Genomic DNA, 25,655 nt, shown 5'->3' on the forward strand with positions numbered 1-25,655 from the left:
GTTGCCTCAGCCAGGATGTTATAATGTTCTGGGGAGTAAAACGACAGATGCAGCGCATTATGTGGCAGTGGTGTTGCTGGAAAGGAAGTGTAGACCAAAGAAATGGTGAATTGCTGCTGCAGTGCAGGCAATCCTTGGATTACTGTTGTTGCGGCACACACAAAATATCTGGACTGTATGCTGAGGGAAACAGTAAGATAAAATGCAGTTTGTAGAATCGTAGAATGCAGTTCATGTGTTTTGCCTTCTAGGAATTAAAGCTCTTCAACTGGAAACAGCCTTTTTTGGACCCCAACAAAAGCACTGCTGCTGCAGTGGAAGACTGCAGGCTGCCCTGTGGGATGATCTGTTCTGCCTCTCTTGGGAGAATTGCCTCCAAAGAGGAGGCCCAAGAGTGGAAGAGGACTCGACTGGTCTATGGACCACCTGCAGGGGTGCTGGCCACAGACTGCTGGGGACTTGGAGAAGTGCATGTGAAGGGGGTGTCCTGCTACGCTGCTGCCAAGCTGGACATCTTGGCAGGCACAACCTGCGAGCCAAGCAGAGTTTGGCCACTTTGCTCTGGAAGGTGTTGCAAACAGGCGTGGTAAGGCTTTTAAATTTTTCTCTCTAAAAGTTAATTTGTTAGCTTAACACCTTATGGTAGAGTCATAATATTGAAGTAGAGGAGACTGGACATTTGCTTAGATCACCTTATATGCAGTTTCTTGTGGTGCTGGCAAACTGATAACTTAGAATTGGAGAAGCAAAGTTCGCAGGAGACCTCAGGTGTGGGGAAAAAACTTGCAGTGTTAAATTGTTTCTGACTGTTCCTGTAAGACACACAAGTTGAATACAGCATGCAATGAGTGTACTTCTGTTGGTAGGTAGCATTCATCATATTAATATTTAGCTGATATTTAGTCTGTTTTAAGAAACTGACTCAGATTTACACATGATGATGTTTCTAGTAACAAAGCTCTTACCTCTGAGTCCTGTTGCTGGCAATGTTGGTGCGTTTAGTTGTATAAACAACTTGTGGCACAAAATCTAAAACCAGGCGTTTGACCAGCGCACATGGAACTGGTATTAGTGTGTTTGGGCAGCTTGATTTATAGCTGGCCTTTTTTTGCCGTGGTCTTGTGTTCTGAAGTGCTGCAGTAGCAGACAGGAGGGATGAGAGACCTGTGCATCTGCGTTTTCCAATGCTTTGAATTGCTGCAGTTGTGTTCTTGATGACTGCTTTATGCAGTGCCATCTCAATGGGTTCAAAGCTGCTTTTCATTAGGCAAGAATGGGCAGAGAGTTTGGAGAAGGATGGATTAGGAAGCGTTTCTTTCTGTGGTAGTTATTTCAAGCGGAATGGAGGGCTTGCAGCAGTGGTAGAGAAAGTATGGCCAGGCTTGCGGCTGTCAGTATTCTGGCACTGTTCTTGAGGTGCAAAAGTGTATGCCTGCTGCTGCATAGGCTTCCCTCTCTGAGCATGTCTGCATGTAAGGCAACTGAACCTGACCTCTTTTCCTGCTGGAAACCCTACTGGTTCCACAGATGTGAAGCATGCAACAAAATAAAGATACCTGCAGTCTGGGCATTGTGGGAGGAAGGGCGATGGCAAAAAGCCCAGGTTTCATTAAGCAGTTGACCAAAATGACCTTTTGTCTCCATCTGAATTAATAGGAAAAAGGTGATGAGCTTCTCCTAGCTGCATCTGGAGGAGATTCTTCCATCTGTACCCCTCTGTACTGCTGTGGCCCTGTGACCTTGTGCGCCTGCAGAGGCCCTTGGTGGGGAAGTCTCTTCACTAGGGCTTCCGGTTAGAGGAGGAGAAGATGCCTGGCTGCCAGGGCAAGGTTTCCCCTCTGGGTCTGCTGGCTGCCTGCCTCCCAGCAGAGGGAGGCAGAAGCACGCCAAGTTGCAGTCATGCAGCCTTCAGCTGCTCTGTGCTCTTTCAGCCTTGGTGTCATTAGAAGCAAACAAAAAAAAAAAAAAAAAAAAAAAATCCCACAACACCTTGTCAAGGAAAGAGGCATTTCTCTTGCTGCCTAACGATAAAGCCTTTGAGAAGCAGGGATTTGCTACCTGTAATTGCACCAGCTAATCCTACTAGCAAGCTCTGCCCTTCACCTTAGGTGCTATTCTTAGTTCAGTCCCTACCGGATTCTTGACAGAGCAAATGCTAAGGCTTGGTCTGTGCTTCTGGAGAGATTTGTTGAATGAGTGACTTGAGAAGCATCCTCTCTTTAAGAGGCAAAGACATGCAAGAGATTGATGGAGATGCTGCTTTTTGAAGGAAGGTAAGTCAAATGCTGATGGAAATGCTAAGGAAGTGATGGGAATGCTGTTGAATGAACTTGGAACTGCACCCAAGGGAGTGGGCTCAATGACTTAAGTTTCTTGTGACTCTTTGCTCTTGTGACCTCAGTATAAAAGTCTGTCTTTTGTTGACCTGCTTTTTTCATCTGAAATTAGATCTCCAACTTGCTGCACTTGTTCCATCAACTAAAATGCAGAATCCTTGTACCATCCAGGCCCTGCTTATGTGAGTGGGTGTGATTTTGAGGAGGAGTGACGCAGTCCAGGAGATTAATGGCTATTTGAAGACATGTCTGCTCCTTAGAGTTATAATGGGACTGCCGTGTCTCCTGTAGCATTCTTTTCCCTGAGACTACAGGGCCAGGGTTTTGAGTTGCAGAAAAGAAGTAGGATATATCAGTGTCTCAGCTTTGGGCTTTTGCAGCCTCATGATCTTCTGAGTGTCTCAGTCTGTCAGTGGTACGAGTTCTTTCTAACAGGTTGATTGCAACCACATCAGTGTGTTGAGGTGTACCTGCACCTGGCAGTTACTGCTGGATGCCATCTTCTGTGCAGCATGGAGATTGGGGGTGAGGGGGTGTCCTTGCTTTGGTTTCTATCTGATCAGGAGGGAGAGAGACCAAGAAAAGTACTGATCTTGCAACTGGTGTATGTCTGAGCAAGGCTAAACACACTATCAGAGTGAATAAGGCACTTGAGCTTGAGTAGTCAGATGTTTGTCATCACAGAAATATTCAACTGCCTGGAATGTCCTCCCTTGCGCTGTGCTTGAATTAGTACAGTTCCTTACACTAATCTCTCTGCTTCTGTTTCCTGTTCCTGCAAAAAGGGGAAATGGTCACAGGCTGTTGTACCCACAAAATGGTTCGGGAGAGAATTTGACAGAATTCTTGGTGACCAGGAGCTTCTGGGAGATGATGGTTTTGGTGATGTCTGAACGTGTTTTTGTTTAGACAGAAGCGCCTTAGGGGCCAGAACCAGCCCTGAGTTGCTGTGCACTGATGAGAGAGGCTAATTCGCATTTGGTGTGTAGAGGTAGCTTGTACATTAGACCACTACCTGTGAGGTGGTCTTTCCTTATATCTGAAGATATTTCTTCCTTCTTGTGCAAAATATGCCTTCATAAATCCTCAGAAGTGCTTATTGATGCACTTATTTTATTGCCTCCAACATTTTCACAGATTATTCTCTTGAAAATAACACCCCTGGCAATTGTGACGTGGTATAAAAGTAGCCAGAATGCGGCGAGCAGCCTGGGCCACAAAGGATCCCTGACAACCCAACCACACAGGGATTTGCGAGGGCTCACTGAACACTTGCTGCTAGATCTTCTGCTTAAAGATGAAGCAAAAGGAAAGCCCAGCACTGAGAGATGCATTTGCAGAACATGACAGGTAAAATCTGAACACTACTGCAACTAGATTGAGAATTAGAAAGACTCAAGTATTTCACGTGACTGTGAAAGTGGTAACTCAGATTTGCAAGATGAATGGGAGTGCCAATAATTTAGCAACTTAAGTGTTTGTTGTGTGCTTACTGGTACTAATCACTCTGTTTTCAACTATGCTACTGAAGACTTAGTCTCTACAAAGCACGCATGTTTGCCTGCAGCAGTCTTGCCAGAAAGCAGCCTAGGGAGAAAGTATCTGCAGAGGAGCTGAGGAAGGGTGGACTTGTATCTGAGTTTGTCAGCAAGTTCATTGCCCCATCCCTGGAGGTGTTCAAGGACAAGTTGGGTGGGGTCTTAGGCAGCCTGATCTAGTGGAAGGTGTCCATGCCCATGGCAGGAAGGTTGGAACTGGATGATCTTCAAGGCCCCTTCCAACCTGAACTTTTCTATGATTATAGTTTGTGTTCCTGTAGCAGCTATAGAACTTTTATGCTTATGTTCAAATTCCAGGTGGTTAATGTGTCTTAGTCTCCAGCCCTTTTTCACCTAGTTGCTGTGAGTAAAAGCTTGACCAGAGCACTAGCCGCAAAAGAGCGGTAATAGTATACTTAGACCCCAATGTGTTATCTCAAGTCGGATTGGTAGGTGAAATATGCTTTCATACTCGTAGGCTATAGCACATGGCAGGTGGGTGATTCAGGTAAGTGCTTCTTCAGTGTGAGCTGATAGTTGTTGTGGTAATGCCTGTTAACACAGGCTATGAGGTTGTACACGTGGATAGTTAGTCCAGCTCTATCGAAGTATGGCATAAGCTAAGGGAACTTGTTCAGACATATGACACTGCAGTTGGATGCCTTCTGCATTCACTTGCTGATCAGGTTTCCCAGCTTAGATGCTAACCGAGGCGTTTCCACAATGGAAGATGTAGAACAGGTTATTGAGGTTTCCCAGGTTTGTATGAAGAACTTGAGCGATGTCTCAGCCGTGTTTTACTTGGCCTCTGGGAAACACTCATGATAGAAGGTAAAGGGCCTGTTGGGTAGGCACAAACTATTTATATTAAGATGTGTGCACTTAATGTCATTCAGCTTAATCCTTCTGTTCAACTGTAGTGTCTCAGTTGCCTGTGAAATGACAATAGTAGTTGTTGCTGTGGTGGTGGTGTCCAATAGTGAATAGGAGTGTATTTCCAGGCTTTAAATCAGTTTGGGGTCTGTCAGACTAATACCCACCCATGCCTGGAAAACCACAGGCACTTTGGCTTTGAAACCTGCTTTTAAAGGGAGTTTCCAGGCATACCCTAACCTGTGGTGATACCATAAGGCGAACCACGTGATGGGGGGGGCCTCTTCTTGTGCTGCAGGCAATGCACTGAGCAGCATCCTGAATCAAGAGAGCAGCGATATTGCATGTTGGAAGGATGTACAGCTGCTCTGGGCTAAAGAGAGTGGGAGGGATTACAAACCCCAGAATGGTGGAAAAGAAGTGATGTTATGCACGCTAGAGTGGAAACTCATCCAAGATCTCCCTATGCAACCTAGTTCCTTCAGGCTGCCTTTGATATTGTTATTGTTCCTTTTTATGCAGTGTTGGGCGATGCAGCTATTTCACTCTGGCTTTTTCTCTTCTTCAGGGCCAGAGCATGATCTAAGAGTAGCCCTGCGATATGTAGGGAGAAAGAGAAGGCAGCTATGAGGGGCGATGAACATGGAAATAAATGTAGCATCAGTAGAAACATGCAGTGTAAAGGGCATTCTCTCATCTAGGTCTTTGCGGGTAGAGTATAGCTGAGTCACTTACTGCATTTCTCCTCCTCTGTAACAGGCTTTCTCACTTCAGTGCCAGAGAGCTGCTTTGGCACATCTGTTCTTTGTGTTTGTCCAAACGCTGATTGTCAAAGTGGCTGTAGTCACTTATGCTTGTATGCTGTTGTTGGCTCGCACGAGGGTTGATGTATGTGTGTATAATGAGGGGTTGCACCTGAAAATATCTCTGGAAAGAGGCTGCAGACTGGCTTGATATCTTGAGCGATGCCAGACCTGTGCTGCAGTGTACTAGTGACCAATGTGTAAATGAATTTCATGTAGCCAGTCTTGAAGTTATCAGATCTCTTGACCGTTTCTTTCTCTGAATGGCTTATCAAAACCATCCCTTGCCGAACAGTGGCTCTTCCAGTGACTCCTAGGGAAGTCCTTGAGGCTGTGAGAACTTGGATGCTTGTAGCACTTCCAGAGTTAGGAATACAATCAGTTGCTTTTTCTGGCTCCCTCAGCAAATAATCTCTTATTTTTTGTATGAATCCTGTAAACTATTAGCTTAAAGGTGGAGATGATAGAAAACTTGCCATCTGGATTGAATATGGTTTGCATGTTTCCTTTTGTACTTTAATATTGTAACTTTTATATTTGCTTCCTTTATAAACGGAAGTGCAGAGACTCAAAGACTTGAAATCTGTTATTTGTACCACATCAGCCAATCTCTTCATCAAACTCTGAATTGCTATTAAGAGGTGGGAGTTATGAAGGGTGCTGGGTGGGGAATTGATGGAGTTTCCTGGGTTGCTAAGACCTCTCAGCTGTTCAGAAGTTGTTAGGGTTTGGCGTTTAAAAATAATTTTATTTGAAAGCTGTCAGTTTAGAAGTTTGAGTAAGGTGGAAATCTCAGCCTCGTGAAGTAGGAGAACCCTGGTGAATTGTGTGAGCAAATGCAGAGTTGGCAATGTTGCTGTTGGAACGGTTTAGTACTTTGTACTTCTTTCCTGGACCACTCTGCTTTGCGTCTTTCCTACATGGAAAATGTTGGGGGAAGGAGTGAAAGGTGTACTCGCTTGTAGTACAAACTTAAGGAACTCCATGCATAAGGCTAGTTTATTTTTCAAATATATTTGTGGAAATGCATTTTTTAAAAAGAAAAAATACATTGGAGCTGTCAGATATCCCACTTGATCCCATCACGCTGTACATCCTGACCCCTTTTTCTTCCCGCAGCTGCATCTGTGCGTCACTGCAGGGGAAGCAAGGGCACCTGGAAGAAAGCGGAGGAGGGAAGTGCCATTTGCTGCTGCAGCAGGGGCACAGCCTCAGTGCAACCTGATCTGTGGGCACTGCAAACTTCAGAGTGGCTCTATTAATTGTTGGTTGAAAGATGCTGTAGAATTGGATAGTCTGTATAGAAGCCTATTTAGAAAGAAAAAATAACAAAGTGAAGCTTGGCTTCATTTTGCGCAGTATTTTTTTCTTATTGTAGATATAATGGGGCAAATTCTTTACTTTTTCAAGTAGGTAATAGTGAAGTCATGCAGTAAAGCATCAGGATTGCTCTGAGCTTGTGCTGTGCTAAAATCTGAATCGGGCCCTGCAGCTTTAAGAAGAAAAGTAATTGTGAACACTCGCTGATACAGAGGAAAGGAAAAATATCTGCATTGTGTAAGTGGGGAGGAGGCTGCTGCAGTTCTGTCTCTGAAGAGCTCATTATTAATTAGCTGTGTGCACAATAAGTGCTTCTCTGGAGAATGAATGAGGTGCCTTAGCCTCCTTTTGCAATTCTACTATTTGTAACAAAATGAGTGTTGGAGAGAGAGACGGGAGCATATTTGGGATGAGTGGTGGATGGGCTGGCAGGAAGGAAGCCTCCAGACCATGCTGGATGTGTTCTGATGCGTGCATTTCAAACCAGGGTCCTGCACCGATGTGTTTCTGATGTCATTGCTGCAGTACATCTCAGTTGCCAGTTTGCGCTATTTTTCCCAGTTGCTGGAGTCTCTTATGTGATTGCAAAGTTGTGGGTTGCATTCCTTTGCCAGGAAGAAGCCTGGATAGATAGTGCATTTTTCCTACTGTGGTTTTCTTAGAGTGAAACAGATAAAATTCAGCCCTGACACAAGCATGCCGAACTTGAACTGTTCCTATCTGGGGTATTTCAGCTTTACTGAGGATGCTGCATCAGAAGAAACGAGGTCCTGTTTTGTACTAAATGGATGTGTGTGACCCCTCCTGTGGTCTGCGCCAGCCTGGGGGCCACAGGAGATGGCCGGTGGTAGCCAGCTCTGACATCTGAGAGGGCTGGCTTCTCTATAACCGGGCAGGCTCAGGAAGAGGCTTTATTTGGGCTTGTCTGGGCTTGTTCAGGCCTGAGCCTGCCTTTGTCTTTGCAGTCCCAGGAACTGGAGTGGATTGAAGAGTATCTGCCTCTGCTGATGAGACCTCCTTGAGACCCCAGCAGCCATCCCTGAACTGGAGCTTTCTGACCACCTCTGTCTCTCCAGGTAAATGTTCTGTGTGTGTGTTTACTGTGCCTGCAGATGTACCGCGTGTATCTGCCTGTGTTACACTCCCTGCCAGTTTTTTCCAGAGCCTTTTTGTGTCTGAGTAGGGCTGGGGAATGTGGTGACATCTGTGCCAAAATGTACAGGTAGGTAAGCTTTCAGAGGTCTTAAAACAATAGTTTTACTACTGTGTTACAGTAACTACCCTTGCCTTTCCCTTTTTTTTCCACTTTCCTCTTTTGTAGCCCCCTTACTTTAAGGCCTTCATACACAAATGCAAACTGGGGTTGGAGATGCTGGGGTGTGTCTAGTTTTTGAGGGATTCCGAAAGTAAAAGCACATGTTGTCAAACTGTACGTGCTGCACCTGTATAGGGAACACTGGGGATGCTGCATGAATCTAGTGAGCAGTAAGTGACTCAGAGTCAGTTGTCTGGCTTCTACATCCAGGTGTCAAGGTAACTGAATTTGTGTGGTATTAGCCACTCTGCAGTTCATGGTCATGTCTAGCATTTACACATGCAAGCTGAATGATTAATTCTTTGCTCTGTGAGGAGCTGGCAGCCGTCCCCATCTCCTGCTGCACTTAGGATAGAGAAGACAGTTTGTGCTGTTTTCAGTGTTGTTACCTGGCTCAAAAATGTTCCTGCATACTCATTTTGTAAGGGTAAATGGATAAATAACATAGCTCAAGTGATAACCTAATGCTTGTATGGAGGAAGAAAGCTCAATTCTGCTGCGTTTGGTTTTGATCCCCACTGCTCCAGTTCAGTCTTGTGAGTCTTTGCTTTACCTGCATCTGCCACCCTATGCATCACTCGCCTACTTATCGTGAGGTTTTGGGTGTCTGTGCAAACTACTGATGGGATTATCTGTTAGCTGGTGAGCTGTTACCTTGCATAGGAGAAGGGCCTTTCTGTGACTTAGGAAGGACTAGCTCAGGTGAGAATTGAAAAAGGCACTAGGAATCATTTCAGATCAGAGGTGAGTACCAGTCTCTTAGAGCTAATTGTTTACACCAGCACAGATCAAGCCTGGCTTAGGGTTTGCTGTTATTTCTGCTTCTACACTTCAGAACCATCTCAGTGGGGTAGGTGAGTGGATATGAAGTTTTCCTCTGCCTTTTGAGGGCAAGCCCCCCGCCCCCCCTTGCCTTTTACATCTCTGATATAAAGTGTATTCACACATAATCAACCTACCTCTCATCTATACAGTGTGTTTTGGTCTTTTATTGTCTGTATGTTTCCCAGTGGGTTTTGGAGTTTCCACCTACTGAAAGTGTTCTGCTTATTATTGGCTTCATAACTTAAGTGCTGTGAGGTGCTTTTTTGTTGAGTAGAACCAGAGATAAGAGAGGTTATTTTGCAGGATACAAAAGTAAACATATAATATGTGGTTATGATGAATGCCATTCTCTTCTGATGACTACATTGCACCGTCAGCAAGTTTGTGGATGACACTAAGCTGGGTGGAAGTGTGGATAAGATGGAGAGTAGGGAGGCTCTGCAAAGGGATCTTAACAGGCTGGACCACTGGGCCGAGGCCAATGGCATGAGGTTCAACAAGGCCAAATACCGGGTCCTGCACTTGGGGCACAACAACCCTATGCAGTGCTACAGACTGGGGGAAGAGTGGCTGGAGAGCTGCACGGAGGAGAAGGACCTGGGGGTAATGGTTGACAGACGATGAGCATGAGCCAGCAGTGTGCCCAGGTGGCTAAGAAGGCCAATGGCATCTTGGCTTGTATCAGAAACAGTGTGACAAGCAGGTCCAGGGAGGTGATTCTCCCTCTGTACTCGGCATTGGTGAGACAGCACCTTGAGTACTGTGTTCAGTTCTGGGCCCCTCACCACAAGAAGGGTGTTGAGGCTCTGGAGCGTGTCTAGAGAAGAGCAACGAAGCTAGTGAGGGGGCTGGAGAACAAGTGTTACGAGGAGCAGCTGAGAGAGCTGGGGTTGTTTAGCCTTGAGAAGAGGAGGCTGAGGGGAGACCTTATTACTCTCCACAACTACCTGAAAGGAGGTTGTGGAGAGGAGGGAGCTGGGTTCTTCTCCCAAGTGATAGAGGACAGGACAAGGGGGAATGGCCTGAAGCTCTGCCAGGGCAGGTTCAGGCTGGATATCAGAAAAAAATTTTTCACAGAGTCATTGGCCGCTGGAACGGGCTGCCCAGGGAGCTGGTTGAGTCGCCTTCCCTGGAGGCATTTAAGGAATGGGTTGATGAAGTGCTTAGGGACATGGTTTATGGGAGCGTTAGGAATGGTCGGACTCTGATCCGGTGGGTCCTTTCCAACCTGGTGATTCTATGATTGCTTCTGCCATTGATAGTATTGGGAATCAGCAATGTTTAAAGTGTACCACTCCAGGCAAGAGTTAGGTTTGCAAGTGTTTATGTCGGCAGGCAGCTGCAGGGTGTTTCAGATCAGACTTTAACCCTTGAACACTGACAGGATCAGACTGCAGCTCTTCCAACCTTAGAAGAACTTGTAGTCTGACAGAATAAGGCATTTTGTGGGTGGTGTTGCATGTAGGACTCTGCTTCAGGCTTAATGAGGGCAACAAAGCCACGTGCACTGTGAAAACTGCCTGTTCTGGGCTCTGTGAAATGACCTACTCAGTCTAAATTTCAAACAGAGTAAGAGGGACAACGGATTTTTAAATAATGAACCTCTTTTTTTTCTTTCCTTGTACTCCATGCCTTCTGCACCTGACCTGAGGAGACTGAGTATGGGCACATCTGGTGACCACGCTTCTGTCTGGTCATCTCACGCTGTTTTCTCCCCACAAGAGAAAATTAATTGACCTATTTTAAGTAGCTCCAGAAAGCTGAGGCACAAAAGAAATATTTGAGGGGGTGAGTGATGTTGGAGCAGTAATGTGATGCTAAAGTTGCTGCTTGGGTAACTCCACTGACTTTGGAGTAATGCTAGGGATTCTTTGCTCCTTGGACTCCAGATTGAGATTCTCTAAAACTAGTTTTGTGGGGCTTTTTAATGTTCTTTTTCACTTTAGACAAGTGGTTTTTGACAGCCTTTTTGACAGACAGAACTGTGGATGAGTTTTAGGAAGGGGGTTTGATGAGAGCAGGCAAGGAAGAGCTCCTCTGAAAACAGTAGCCTCTAAGTAGTCTGTTGCTGCTAGCTGACTACTTGTGCTCTCTAGTACTTTGTTTTGATTTGTTCTGTAGCACAGAGGACGAACAGGCTTATAATGTAAGCGACACAATAACAGTTTTCATACCGATGATGAGAAGACAAGACTTTTCTGCCCTGACTTCTTGACGTCGCGGTGCATGTACCTTGTCTCAAAGCATGGGGCAGCTAGAAGGTTTTTAGAACAGATCTTGGAAAATCTTTTCCTTGCACTCACATATACTTCGGCCTTGGAAGAAAGCTGGTTAAATGAGAAAGCCATTAGTGCTTTCGTGCTGAAAACATGTCAGTCCTCTTTTCTATAAAAAAACAGTTATTTCTCCTTGTTCTTTACAGCTGGGTGGAGAATGCTTCTCCTTAGCAGGTTTCTTTGTATGGCCGGGGTCTTGTTTTGAGCATATGATGAAACATGCTAGTCCATTTTGTAGGCAAGCCTGTGTTTTCTTGTATTTTGAAGGTAGAAGACCAGTAATCTTTCTGTAACTGGTACAGACCATCTCTTAATGCAAATGGAGACAAGTTAATAACACATGAGCCATTGTTTTCTTTCCAAAGAGAGAGGCTAAGCTGAAGAGGCTTATAAAACTCTGGGACACTAATTCCAACCTTAATTTTTATGTATTTTTTTCTGTTTGCATTTGAATGTATTGCAGGACCAGTGACCGGGCATCAAAACTGCTCTCGGCCTGTCTGAAACGACATGAAATGAGAATCCTTCACCCAGTGGACAAGAGAGGGCTTTGGTAAGAGGAATTAGAGTAAACAAATTTTATACTGCTGAAAATAGTTGTTTAATCTCTCTCACTTGAGCCTCCCTGTAGATGTTCTCCCCTGGTGATGTGGGTCTACTCGTGTACTACTTTTTTACAAAGAAAGCAGCTATGATACAAGGCTCTTACCTTGTCTAGAATATTGCCGTGCACTCGGGATTAATTTGAAGGCAACTTAGTAAGGATGATAGTCCTTTTTTTCCTGCAGCTAGATAGAATCCATGTCAAGTTTTGCTAAATGCAGGCTTTATTCATCTCAGGAGTCACCTGAAGATGAAGCTCGATGGAGGAGCAGCGTCTGGCACTGTTTTGTTACAAATAACCTTGGGCAGGTTATTTGTGGGGAGGAAGATGTGCTCCTGGGGAACATCCGAGGGTAGCTTCTCCAGCTGTGTTGCATGTGTCCTATTGCCCTTTCACTAGTTTTGGTGTCACAAGGTCCATCTTGTCTCCTTGGACAGATGGGAAGGCCAGATGACATGCTGATAATAATCCTGATCTTATCTCCCTGCATGCTTTGGTGCATGGCGAGCATCTCTTGGTGTAGAGGATGGTGACCACTTCAGCTAGTGGTGCCTAAGACTCTTCTGAAGTTCCCTGGCTATTGTGGTGAGTGGCTGACTGAGCAGTAATGGGCGTCAAAATGTAGTTTCCCTAATGCAGGTCAGACAAGGGAAGAAACTGTGCAGGCAGCAGTTCCTGCTTTGACGCTCAGCCTTGTGCTTTAAGTCAGACAATTAAAAATGGGTGCATCTGCCCTTGGAAGAAAGGAAATGGGCACATCCAGTGGGAGGTCCTAGAAAGGTCCCTTGAAGTCCTAGTAAAGGAGGAGCCTGAGCTTAACAAGCAAGAAAGAATGGAACTGCTGCCACAATAATATCTCTGCTATGAATCAGCCTCCAAGAGTCCTGTCTGTCCCAGCAGATTGAATTGAGGAGACTGGTCAGGAACTTGTTGGGTTGGATAAATTGTCTTCCCCAGGCCCATCTAGGCTCTAAGACACAGGTTTTTGGGTTTGGCACTGATGTGCTAGGGTAGTCCTGGAGCTACGGACAGCTCTGACTCTGGGCTTACAATCTCTGGCTGGTGCTTGCACATTGCTTGGTTAATGAGTCATGGGTGCTGACATGTGGCTTAGTCCTCTGAAGCCTGCAGTACACTGGACTCTGCCCAGGCCTCTCCCAAGGCACTGAATCAGCAGAGCCCCTAAATAGCTCTGTGTCCTTAGTTTATACTGACTCCTGCAGAGTGGAACTGGCTAGGAAAAGGGGTGGCCTTCCTTCAAGGAGGTATGGCAGCATTGCAGCTTCCGATGGGGCTATCCACCATGCTTTACTGTTTTGCACAACTCTGTGCACATCTACCCAAAAATTAATATCACTCCTGTACACGTAGTAGCTAGCTCAGCTGCTAATGGAACTGTGAGCTGCTTGTGTAAGCTCCAAAATGACAACTCCTTAAAGACCTTCTCTAAGGTGCTGTATAGGGAGAAACTGTGTTTATGGTATTTGATAAATGACCACAGAGCAAGTTTAACAGAACTTTTTTTGCTTCTGCTTAAACCTTTTGGGTGATGAAGTTCACTCTGACCGTGTTTTATTTAAGTTAGGTAAGATCTGGAGAGGGAATTGTGTAAAGGGAAGGGGGAAATGTTGTGCACTCAGTTCAATATGTGAAATATGAAGGTCTGTCTCCTGTTTAGTGCTAGGTGCTCTTCTGGCCAGCAAGACTGGACTACTCTTGCAGTTGAAGTTCAGATGTTGCTACTGGACATCTCTGGTCTCTTTTGGGAGAGAAGAGTAGGGGGAAAAGGTAATGAAAGCTGTGAAAATCTTGTTATTACAAGGGGAAGACCATAATTTACTAGAATGCAGAGGGTTGGAGTTTTTTTATTTTCATGTAAAAAAATCTGAAAGAAAGGAAGAAGTTGCACTGAATCTGGCAAAGAATGAATTATTTAACTCTGCTGTGGAAGGAGGCTTGAGTCTGCTGTACTCTGTGTGGGTGTATTTCTCACTGCACAGTATGTGGAGAACTTCAGTAAGTGATATATATAAAGTCCATGTCTTTGTCTTATTTTGGTGTAGGGATTTAGTATTGCTTAAGCCAGTGATATTGGCCAGACCCAATGAGATACCAAATGAAGATTGGCTTAGGTGAGATGTTGTAGACTTTAAATATGATAGCTTTTAAGCAATAGGAGGCAGTTGCTCTAACTTTTCCTAATAGTATCCTTAACTTAGCATATTCTAAGGATTTTTTTTGTGTATGTATCTCTTGGAGTACATGGTCAAGTGACAGACAGCTGTCCTGCAGGTGATGTAGTAAATTGAACTCCTTCCTGAATCTTTCCTGTTGTATCAGAAAGCTTTTGTGCTTCTTGGAGTGCAGGACAGTTTGTGTAAAGAAGCTACTGAGAGTAAATCTAGATTCCATCTGCAACATGATCCCAGGACTACAAAACTGCTGCTGCTTATTCACTTGTCACCTGCAATAAGACAAAAATAGCTGGTTACCCCATGGCTGTGTCCCTCCAAGCTGAGTGACCAGCTGAGAACAAGTAGGGTTGGGAATGCAGCTGTCCTACAGGTGTAGGAATGCTGACCAGCCTCAGACTAGGACTCTTTCCCCTGTCATTCTGTCACCCATCTAGAGAGATTTTTTGCCTGTCTTACTGTATTTTAGAGAAAGGAATTGCTGGTACTGTCTACTCTTTACTCTTAATTCTACCTGTGACTCGCTGCAAAGGTATTGTCCCATTTCCTTATTAGCTGTGAGGCTGGCAGGCAGGAGCGGTGGCAGGCTGTGGGGTGGAGTTGCAGCTATAGCAAGAAAGCCGGAACTGTTTGAGTTTGCAGCGAGTCTGAATTCTGAAGCAGGTGTTTACACCGCTCTGGAACCTGTGCTCAGCTTGCTTGCAATATATCAGGGCTAGCAGTAGGAAGCTGGGGTCACCTGGGAGCCGTGATGGACTTGGGCTACCACTGCCAGATGGATCGTCTCCCACCAGAGAACTGGAAGAAACTGGTAAATATCTTTCCTGTCTCTTAAGGGAAGTTTCTGTTGTATGATGAATAAAAAAAAGGCAAACAAGTTAAGCAGCTTGTGACCTATATTTGGGCAATTAGAACGCTATGGGGGGTTGGGAGGAGAAGAAAGTGACTGGGAAAGTATGGTAATAACAATGCTTAATAAGCATTGCCAAGAGTCATAGCCTAGAACCATTTTCTGGTTAGCTTGGTGGTGTATCGCCGGTGTTGCAGTAGACCATGGGATAATGTAGCATTAGTCTGAAAATATTTGGAGAGACTGTCCCAAACCCCGTGATCCGTGTGTCATAGGACTTGTATCAAAGTCAGGATTTAACAAATATATTCTTAGCTTAAAAAGGGAAACCTGTCAAGGTTATGAGCCAGGAAAACAGACTGTATTTAGAGAAGGAAGACGTTCCTCTCCTGAAAGTTCGTAATAGGAAAGTCTGATATCTTCTCTGAAAGAAAGGAGCAAATTTTTTCTTGCCCTGTGGCCAGTACTAGTGGTTTGGTTGGTATAGCTTTAACATTATTTTTCTCTGGGATGACAGTTCATCCTGACAATAATAATAGTCAGCTGGACAACACTTCTAATTCTATGGTTTAGAAACGGTGTGTGTTTAACACAATCTAAATAAAAGACACTGAGCATCCTGATCTAGTTTTGAAGTTAGCCTTGTTTAAAGTGGGCAGTTGAATTTGCTGATCACCAAGAGTCTCTTCCAACCTAAATTTTTCTGAAGATTGAAAATTGTGATTTCATCTCTCATTCAAGCTTTCTCCTGTTGCTGAGTTTAACTCATAAATTTCATGGATGAAAATTCAGCTTTGAAAATTCAGCTTTGTTTTACCTCAAAACAGGAATTGTTTGAAGATTTCAGTGGCAGGATCTGTTGGAATCAGACTTTCAGCAGTTGTTGAAATCTTTAGAGAAAATGTTTAGGTGCTAGCTCAAGGCGTGTGACTAGGTCAGTCACAGCTTAAACCTCCGCTTGTTGACAATAGGAGGGTGACACTGCTGGGGATGAACTTGCAATAAAAATGTTTAATTAAATGGAGCATATGCCATCACGTATTTCAGTGATGACAAAATGGTTGCTGCATATCTTACCTGACAGGATTTTTTACCTCTTTGGAATGCAGTATTTCCGTAACTGGAGACTGTCTCCATCCTCCACACCCATCAGCTTGTTAGTTTAGAGTAGCAATTTTTTTTATAGGCTTATTGCTTGTATGGTTATATGATCCACTAAACAACTTTTATCTGCTGCATTGTCACAGGCAGAGTGAGATTAAGCACAATTTTTCATTTAGCCACTTAACCTAGCTCAGGATCAATGTGAGTTGGTGTGGTTTGTGCAGACTGGGTCACCTCGCTCCAGGAGAAGCGCCCCAACAAGTAATGTGAAGTGAAACAGGTCATGTGGCCAGCAGGTCAAGGGAGGGATTCTGCCCCTCTATTCCTCTCTTGTGAGAACTCATCTGGAGTATTGTGTCCAGGTCTGGAATCATCAACGTAAGAAGGAGATGGAGCTGTTGGAACAGGCCCAGAGGAGGGCTACAAAGATAATTCAAGGGCTGAAGCAGCTCCCATACAAGGACAGGCTGAGAGAGTTGGGCTTGTTCAGGCTGGAGAAGAGAAGGCTCCGAGGAGATCTTATAGCAACGTTCCAGTCCCTGAAGGCAGCTACAAGAAAGCTGGGAAGGGGCTGTTCACAAGGGGTTGTAGTGATAGGACAAGGGGCAATGGATATAAACTAGAGATGGGCAGATTTAGACATAAAGAGGAATTTCTTCACTGAGAGAGTGGTGAGGCACTGGAACAGGTTGCCTAGGGAAGTTGTGGCTGCCCCATCGCTGGAGGTGTTCAAGGCCAGGTCGGATGGGGCTTTAAGCCCCCTGATCTAGTGGGAGGTGTCCCTGCCCATCACAGAGGGGCTGGAACTGGATGATGTTTAAGGTCCCTTCCAAACCAAACTATTCTATGATTCTACAGATACAAATCTCTCTACTTCTTAAACTTGTAAAATTTGAAGGACCCTTGCATGATTGCAAGCTTGTTTGGACTCCCATTTGTGGTAAATCCGGTTCACATCTATAGAGGAGGCTTCTGCATTTCTTATTTGTTGAAAAAAATATCTGTCTATTGTCTCAGACTCACGTAAACTAAAACTTTGAGTTGCAGCTTATAGGTTCTGTCTAGGTATGTCAATAAGAGGTGAAGAAGGATGCTCCCTCACACCTGCCTGTGCTGAGATTCCATTTATACTTAATACCATGAAGATTTTTGCCTCATTAAGGAAAGATGTTCTTCTAAGCTGACTCAGCAGTGATTTGGGACAGAATTAATAAAGAATTAATATCTCATCTCATGCAAACCAGTTGTGTTGATGTTAGTGCAGAATAAACTCTTTAGGAGTAGGGATGCATTCTTGTACTATATCACAGTACTGTGCCTAGAATGGCAGTCTCCATTCAGCTGACATCTTAGACTACACTCTATAATAAACCATAGTGAGCTGCACTATAATTTAATAGATATTGTCTAGATTTATAGAACATCTGTCTGAAAGCCTATTTTTGTGTCAAACAATCTCTTTCCTGTTTCACACACTTCGTTCTTGCATGTATGCGGTGGGCTGATGCTGTCCTATGCAAATTGTTACTGAGCTGCCCTTGTGGATCCAGTGCCTTTAAGATTAAACACTTTTTCAGCTTTAGACACATTTGAATTGCAAGAAACGCATGAGAGTGTTACCTGTGCACTAATGTCCTTCCTTTCTGCATTGTCTAGAACGTACTACCACTTTGGCAGCGAGACAAAATGAGATCTTTGGCTGCTAGGAGCAGAAGTTAATGGATTAGATCCAACTGAGATGTACACTTGCATCTAGGATGCTGGCTCCTTGCAGCTGAAGGCTTGGGTAGAATTGTTTCGATCAGTTGAGTGGCACCGATGTGGAATGTTGTGCTCCCTCTTTCCTTGGGTGTTGAGCATGGATTATTTTCAGCTGCCTTTCTTGTGAGGCTTGAATACAGAGGTGGTTTTGCTGCTCTATGTTCTCCCAGAGTTTTAAACAGTTTCAGACAGGTGACTGGTTCCCTCTTTCCCTAAAGCACTAGGAATTCTGTAGGTAGCAAGCAGCAGAGGGGAAGCTTTAGTAATTTGAAAAGTTAAAAGCAGGATGATTATTCTGCTGCTCCCCAAAGCATCTTTCCCCAGTCCCTGTCATGCTTAGTTTTTAGTGGCTCAAAGGAGAGTTTTACAGTTCCCAAAACAGCAGTTATGCAGTCTTGTATGTCCGTGGAGGAGGATGACAGATGAAGTAGCATCTTCCTTTTCTGTACCAGATTGTTTTGCTCTTCTATAGCTCTGCTTGTCCCTGACCTATTAATTGCCTTTGAGATAATCTGGTTTGTTATGATCCTGGTGGGAAGTGGTGGAGGGATGATTAGGTCATTGTTCAAACAAGATGGCCAGTTCCAGAGTGGGACATCTTTTCAGGGCAAGAAGGCAGGGGCTGTTGTCAAGTCTTGATTTTGAATGTTTTGGAATTGTTAGCTTTTTTTTTCTTCAGGGTGAAAAGGTTACAGTCAAGAAGTGATTTGTTAATTAATTGGTGCTGTCTCCTGGGACACAGGGAATGGAGCCCTTGTTCTGTTATTACAATGCCTGGTGGGTATTATTATTCTTTACTCTTCTGGTTTGATTGGTGTGCACTTACAGCACTTCATTTCACCTTTGTCTGTCTCCTTTTGAGATTATATAGAGGGCATGGGCTTTTTCAGTCACCTGCACTGTCTGTACAATAGAAGCCACTGAACTTTCTTTTGTGACTCTTGCAATAAACCAAACAGGTTTGTCTTGGGTTGCTGTACACCTTTTGAAAAAACATACACATCCAAACACAGGCTGTTCCGAAGACTTGGCAACAGCCAGGAGTTTGTGTTTTAAAATAATTCTTTTTCAGTTGGAAGTGTTTCCATTTTTGCCCGTCAGTTAGTGCTCGTGCCTATCTTTGCAGGATGGCAGGATTCTGATGCTTATTGGAAGATGAAATAGTTTCCTTGTGAGGAAAACGGGATAAGAGCAAGAAAGAATTGTCTTAGCTTTCTCTGTCTTGCTATCCGAACACAACCTGAATTCCTGAGCTGTTGGAATTAGTTACCTGGTGTATTAGAAGGGGGAATAGAAGGCTTAGCTGTGTCTGAATATACCAATGTAGTGTTGCCAGTGGACCGCTGAAGTAAGTTAGAGGCTGATAAAAGTCACTGAGTGTCTAGTCATGCAGCATGTTTTACCTTTACATTCAAGTGTTGCACAAGAGGCCCCCTGAGTAATAACCTGCTCTTGAGGCTATGATGCAAGAGTTAAGGAGTTGCTTTGCCCTGAAGGCTGTTTTCTCACATGTTTCATGTGTTTCCAGTAACTGAGGATTGCAGGAATGCTAGATAAAACTGTTATCTTGTGTGTCTCGGGCTATTTGACATGCATATTGGGAAAGTCAAATGGCTTTAGTATAGCTAAGTATTGGTCCCTTTTTCATTTGTTTTGCAGGTCATTGTGTTACCAGTGAGCTCTCCTCATGTCTGAAATGTCATATGCGTGACCAAAGAGCAGAGCTGTGCAGTCAAGTGAACCCACCAAGACTCGAAACATAAACCATTATACATCTGGAGACACTTCATTGTTCTGCTGTCTTGCTCCTACAGTGTTGTGTGAAACCTGGGAGCTCATTGAGATAAGCATGGATTGCAGACAAGTAAGCTGGGTTTGTCTTGTTCCTACCTGTAATTCATAGAGGACTTAATCAAGACTGGGGTTGAGGGACAGAGTAACTGTCAATTTCTGGGTTTGAGCCTTTTCTCTTTTGAAAGCTGTTTTCTTTAGTACTGCTGCTGTTGCTCCACTGGCTCTTTGTTTGTCTCCAGGCTCTTGCTTTTTGTGAATGAGAAGACAGGAGGATCTCCAACAACCTGCCCTAACTTCCCTCCTTGCGTGATGCCAGCTGTGAGTGTTTCTTTGGCAGTGTCTTAGCTGGTTGTTGTGAACAATAGTCAAGGAAGCAATCAGCAAGTATACTGCCCTAGAAGTGCTACACATTGTTGGGCCTGCCTCACATCTCCATGGTTTGAGAGGGCGGATGGGGATCCAGGTTTGGATGCTGCCCAGCTGTGCTGTGTTGTCCTGGAGCTTGGGGTGCCTGATGGAGGAGAGGGCTGATGTCAGAAATGCCACAGGATGCTTGATGATGTGGGCACTGCATCAGAGACAAGATGAAGAAAAGGTCAACATGTTGCAAGTTACTTTGCTCTTTCTTTGTCCTTTACATGTGCATCTTCCTGAAAGTAAAATACTAGCTCTTGTTAGTAACATGACAGAAATGTAACACTGGATATTGAGAGAAGGACCAGCTTTTGGGGAGAATTTGCCTCACCCTCAGGCTGGTAATGACAAGCTAACTTGGCTTTGAGGCTACCATTGGAGCAATACACCTGTAGTTACCATCTCTCCTGGGTGCCCGTCAGCAGCTAGACATTGCCAGTACACGCAGCCAGGTGCCCAAACACTTAGCTGATCTTTCTGGGAAGAATTAATTAGATTTTAATTCTGCAACGAGACATTACATACATTGGATAAGAGGGAGGCAAGGAGGATTTATAGAATGGACAAAGCTATGGCATGGGGTCATTCTAAGGGAGGAAATGCAAGAGCATCACAACCTTGGCAGAAGGAAAGGCCTTGCCTAAACCTTTTTTTAAAACTTTCAGTACTCACATAGAGGATAAATGCTTACATTAATTTTTATCAAACCAAGTTGGTTGTGTTTTATTTTCTGTGGCCCTCACTGATTTGGCATGAGCTGGTTGTGGATCCAGGGATGCTGGAACTCCAACCCCCAAGTACATCAGATTTCCTCATAAAATACTACATTTTCATTGCTCTTTACTTTCAGACTTTTTTTTTCCTTCATAGAGCCAAAGATTACCATCAGTTCTACAGCGGGAGAGAAACAGGGTGTGTTGTTAAATGTAATGAGAATAGCTAGAACATATCATTGGAAGATCACCATGAAGATGGCTATGGAAAGTGCTTCTCTGTGTTCTGTGTAAATGCCCCTTCTGGTGCCCCATCCCACTGTGCCACTGCTCCATACTCGAGTGTTGACTTAATGGAATTGATGCAGTGACTGGAATGTGGATGGGCTGACAAACATGGGGCTTGACCTGTCTCACTTAGCATGTAATTCCTGAGGAACTTCACCTGTATTAATAAAGTCAGTGAGTTTGAATTCCATGTTATATGGTTATGTTCTGCTCTTCAGCTTTCCTGAATGTAACTTTGCAGTAGTGCTTAAATGGGTTAGTTTCTCTAAATACGTGGTCATTGTATTTCAAATAGTTTTATTAAACGTGGTCTTGGCTACCTTTTTCCATGATGGAAACAGCATTGTTGAATACCAGGTGGAGTTCTGGAGTTCTGCGTTGGGGATGTGCCTGCCGCTGACCCCAGAGTTAGATGAACGGTAGTAGCTGTTGCACCATCTGCTGGAACCTGAGCACTTGGCACCCACACATGGAGATAGAATCTGTACATTATATAACATGAATGTATTATGTCTGCCTTCAAAGAGGGAGCGTGAGGAGTATGCAACTGTTTTACTGCCCATGTTTTTCAAAGTCATATTTGGATTCTGGACTGTAGATGTCAAGTGTCCTCTTGTAGAAATAGCCTCCTGGGCTTTGTTGCACCCTTTTTCCTTTTAACAGAGTTCTCTCTGCTGCTTCACATTGTCTGTATGAAATAACTTGAGTGAGGCTTCTAGCTCAGTAACCAGGGAAGCTGCCGTGCTTCATTTCTTCTTCTTGAGAGTCTCATTATTAGCTTTTATATTCCTGTCTCATCTGTGTTAAAACTACAGGCTGTAGGCAGACCTTTCTGTTGCAAAGCACAATGCATGCCTCCAGTTTACAGTAAAAGCTACACCCTAGAAAGACTAGTTTTTGGCCTATTTTCATATCACTAAATATAAGAGATGCGGTCCATATGTTTTTATTCTAGGTAATGAGAATGGCTAAAAAAACAGCATTGGAAGTGTGCCACAAAGCTGACAATGAAGAGTACTGCTTTGTATTCTGTGCAAGTGCCCTTTCTAATGCCCTTTCCTAAAGTGCTCCCCTCCCATACTTTGGTCTGAGCTGTATGGCCTGAAGACAGAGTCTTAAGTGTAACTTTTTTTTATCGTGGCATACTATATTTCATTATCAATGTACAATATTAATATCTTCATACAGCCACAGCGTGAAGTAATATCACATATTAAAGAAAGACTGCATAAATCCCAGACTTCTCTTGCACCAGCAGGTTTTTAGTCTGTCATGCTTGCCTCGGGGCTGTTCTTCTATCCCTATGCTGAGCCTGCCAGCAATTTAAAATTTTTAATAGTTGCCTGTCATGTTGGTCTGGTTAAAGAAGATAAGGGCACTGCATATTTCACTGTCTTAATAATCACGAGGAGTCAGGCTGGAGCAGCAGACATGCCACAGTTACTACTGGGATACTGGGAACAGCCATGCCTGCCTTGGAGGGCGCCCTTCTGTGCTGTTTAACACAGGGATGGGAAGCAGGAGAAAGGTGGTAAGAATCTAGAAGTAGCAGCAGCAGGGGAAGGCATAGTATTTGGTTTAGCATAATCATAAATAAAATAGGAATTCATGTAGCATTTGTTAATTCTAGAGGACCTAGAATGAATTCAAACGGTGTAGTTACTGAACTGTGAAACTTTGCTTTGTAGGTTTGCACACAAGGAGAGTCAGGAAAAACAGTACGTATCCTTTATAGACCCAGGTCACTTTTATTGGCTGTATGTACTTCTAGGAATATTGCAGTTCAACCTCCAGAAAGTCTGTTCTCGATATGCAAAATTGCCTCCTGCTGTACCAAACTTCCAGCATGACTCTTCACATGAGAATGTCGGATTCCTCCTAGTCAACTTGATAGTACCTAGTTGTACTTGTTACAAAACTGTCTTGATGCTGGTCTTTGCCAAATGCCAACATTTTAAATCTCTGAAAACTACTTTTTTGAGAATAAAAGCAACAGTTGGCTATGGTGTCTGCACCTGTTTCATGGAGTGCCTTGTTGCTTAGCATTCTTCATAGATATGTGGGCTTTTTGCTTGATTCTTCTCAATCTATTTGAAGATGTTGTCTGGAGGAAGCAGCTATGAACAAGTTATGAATCTGTCGGGAGGTCTCCCTGCCTGTTGCAGGGGATTGGAGCTGGATGATCTTTAAGGTCCCTTCCAACCAAAACTATTCTGTGAAGGCTGTTGGTTGTAACTTTGGAATTTCTTGAGCAACCCTATATGTATTTATTGATATGCTTTATTAGATTCTATCCAAAATAGAGTCGATGGGGTTAATCAAGTCAAGGATTAGGTCCTTAATCTGCACCAGGACTGCTAGAAATGTAGATTTTTTTTTATTATTATTATTTTTGTCACATGCTAGAAAAAGAAACAAAGGAAAAACATGAGGATTTTCACCTCCTTTAGAAAACCTCTCTTAGCCACACTTCCTTGGCTTTCTTTCAGCTGATGCAGTGAACCTAAAAGTCAGGTGATGACTTAAAAATGGTCTCGTTCTTCTGGAAATGAAGAGCTCAGGTGCTGGTAAAACTGTGGGCTAGCTTTTTGTATTGTTTTATGATTCCAGGGTTAGCTTTATGTTTCCAGAGAATCAGGTTTGTTAATTCTCAAGTAGAATTTCTTATGTATCCATGGTGTGTGCATAGCCAAGCTGTGCAGAGATCTATGTCGGTGAAAGATGATGCATTTAATTTGGTGTTTCGCTGAGAAAGGTGGGTGGGAGCTGGGTGCCTCCCAGGCTGAGCCTGGAGGAGCTGATGAGTACAAGCAACAGTTGTACTGATTTCCTTCAGAAGGAACTGTGTGGTGATTTGCAAACTAAAACATTAAAGAGCTTTAGCCCAAATAGAGCCTCTAATGACTGATTTTTATAAAAAAAGGCTTTTGTTTTCTGGCGATTTCAGTACACGCTAACTTTTTTAATGGATGCAATGAAGCTGTGGTCTCTGGTTTTTCTCCGGGCTCCTACTTGAAACTGTTTCTGTCTAAGCGATGGGCATGACACAGGGATGGCAAAAGCTGGCCAAGATCTGCTGGTGTTAGAGCCATCTGCCTTTATCGGAGACAGAGCTATGGTGGAAAAGAGCTTGTTAGGGCAGGACAAAGGTGATGGGGAAAATGTTACTGCTTGGAACAGCAGTGACCTCTTGTGGGTAGTCAGCATAGCTGGGTATGCTGGTGGTTGGCACTTGAAGTCAGAGGGTATTATTGCGTTGTAATTACACCTGTGGTCTTGAAGTGGATGTGGTAAGGGGAGCTTAGATTCTCTTGGCTGGGTATCAGAAACAAACAGCTATAAGTGGTGTTAAGTCTTTCCTTCTTTGTCTGTGCGTGTGCTCTGAAGCTGTGATGTGCAACGGTGTCCTAATTGTTTAGGAGCTGCCTGGCGTCCTCTCTCCCTGGTGAAACCAGGGCTGGCCTTTGAGCACATCAGGGGAGGAAATGGAGTGGGACCAGAACTTTTGCTCATGTACTTTTTCCATGAAGTGTCTCCATCTCCTGATCAAAGCTAGTCTGGCGAAAAAACCAACCAAACAAACAAACAAAAAAAACCCCAACAAAACCAGGAAGGTAGCATGGTACTATACGAGCAATCATTGTCTGTGGTGTGCAGAGGTATTGTGGGTCTCTTGGCCCCCAGTAATCCCTTAAAAGCCCTAAGGCATATAACCATGTTCCTAGTTAACCAAGCACTGTGCCTTAGCCCAGCTGCAAAGGCAAAGTAAAAACTTCTTGTTGAAGCCTTTTTTTCAACAGAGATTATATTGGTGTGTTCTATCTCATGGTTAGTGAAGGGAAATTTGTATGAGTGCAGTGCAGTGTATAATTTCTGGCCTGTGCGCCAGAAAGCTCATTTAGTAGTCAGAGAAATGAATTCAACTTGGGAAAAAAGACTTTCTGTGTCTTTCCACCAAGTACAAGGTTGCTTCATCTCCCTGTGCTTTAAGAGTATCGGAAGGTGAAATTCTCAAAGGAGGATTTTCATTTTATCTGTTGCTTTGTGACAAGCTATCTTCTTCGATATTTACTTCTGTCTCCTCTGAGCTATACACGACGCTGCCTTTGAATTGTCATGTCTTTGGGCACCTTCCAAATATTTCTATTCCCTGGACAACTGCAGATTCTGTAGGACTGGAGGTAGGAATGTGTGTCTGGGCAGAGACAGCTGCACTGCTACCCTGCAATTAGAAGGTGACAATATCAGAATTGGAGGAATGCCACAGAGATGCTGAGTGGTGGATGTTTTGCATGTGCAGAAAATTAAAGGCAGTGGAAATCTTTTGAAAGAAATTAATAAATGGCAACGGTGCAAAACCAGGGTTCAATTAAATACTAGTTATCCTGAAAAACATACTGCTAGTGTAGTCTAAATACAAGACTGGTCAAGAGAAGCAATTAAAAAAGCTGAGACGAACCCTTTCTCTATCTGGAATGTATAACTAAAGGGACACCATGGTCAGAAGTAATACACAAACGCTGAATAATTTTGGTTTTTTTTAAAGATGTTTGTCAGATATGTTTTCTAGGATGTGATAGATGGTTTCAGGGTGCTGAGAGAAGCGTAGGTGGGGGATAAGGCACCTGCTTTCTACAGGTCAGAATAAA

At 43.9% G+C, this 25,655-nt stretch overlaps 1 long non-coding RNA gene across 1 annotated transcript; it reads left to right on the top strand.

Annotated features, from left to right (window-relative positions):
- The first annotated feature begins 2,121 nt into the window (after positions 1-2,121).
- Positions 2,122-23,882, top strand: LOC128854238 (uncharacterized). Its single transcript, XR_008453227.1, has 6 exons — positions 2,122-2,273; positions 3,474-3,686; positions 7,836-7,946; positions 11,750-11,839; positions 19,457-19,661; positions 19,831-23,882. It is a non-coding gene; the product is annotated as an uncharacterized LOC128854238 (long non-coding RNA).
- The last annotated feature ends 1,773 nt before the right edge of the window (positions 23,883-25,655 follow it).

The sequence above is a fragment of the Cuculus canorus genome, chromosome 21 (assembly GCF_017976375.1).
Source record: "Cuculus canorus isolate bCucCan1 chromosome 21, bCucCan1.pri, whole genome shotgun sequence".
Taxonomy (NCBI): domain Eukaryota; kingdom Metazoa; phylum Chordata; class Aves; order Cuculiformes; family Cuculidae; genus Cuculus; species Cuculus canorus.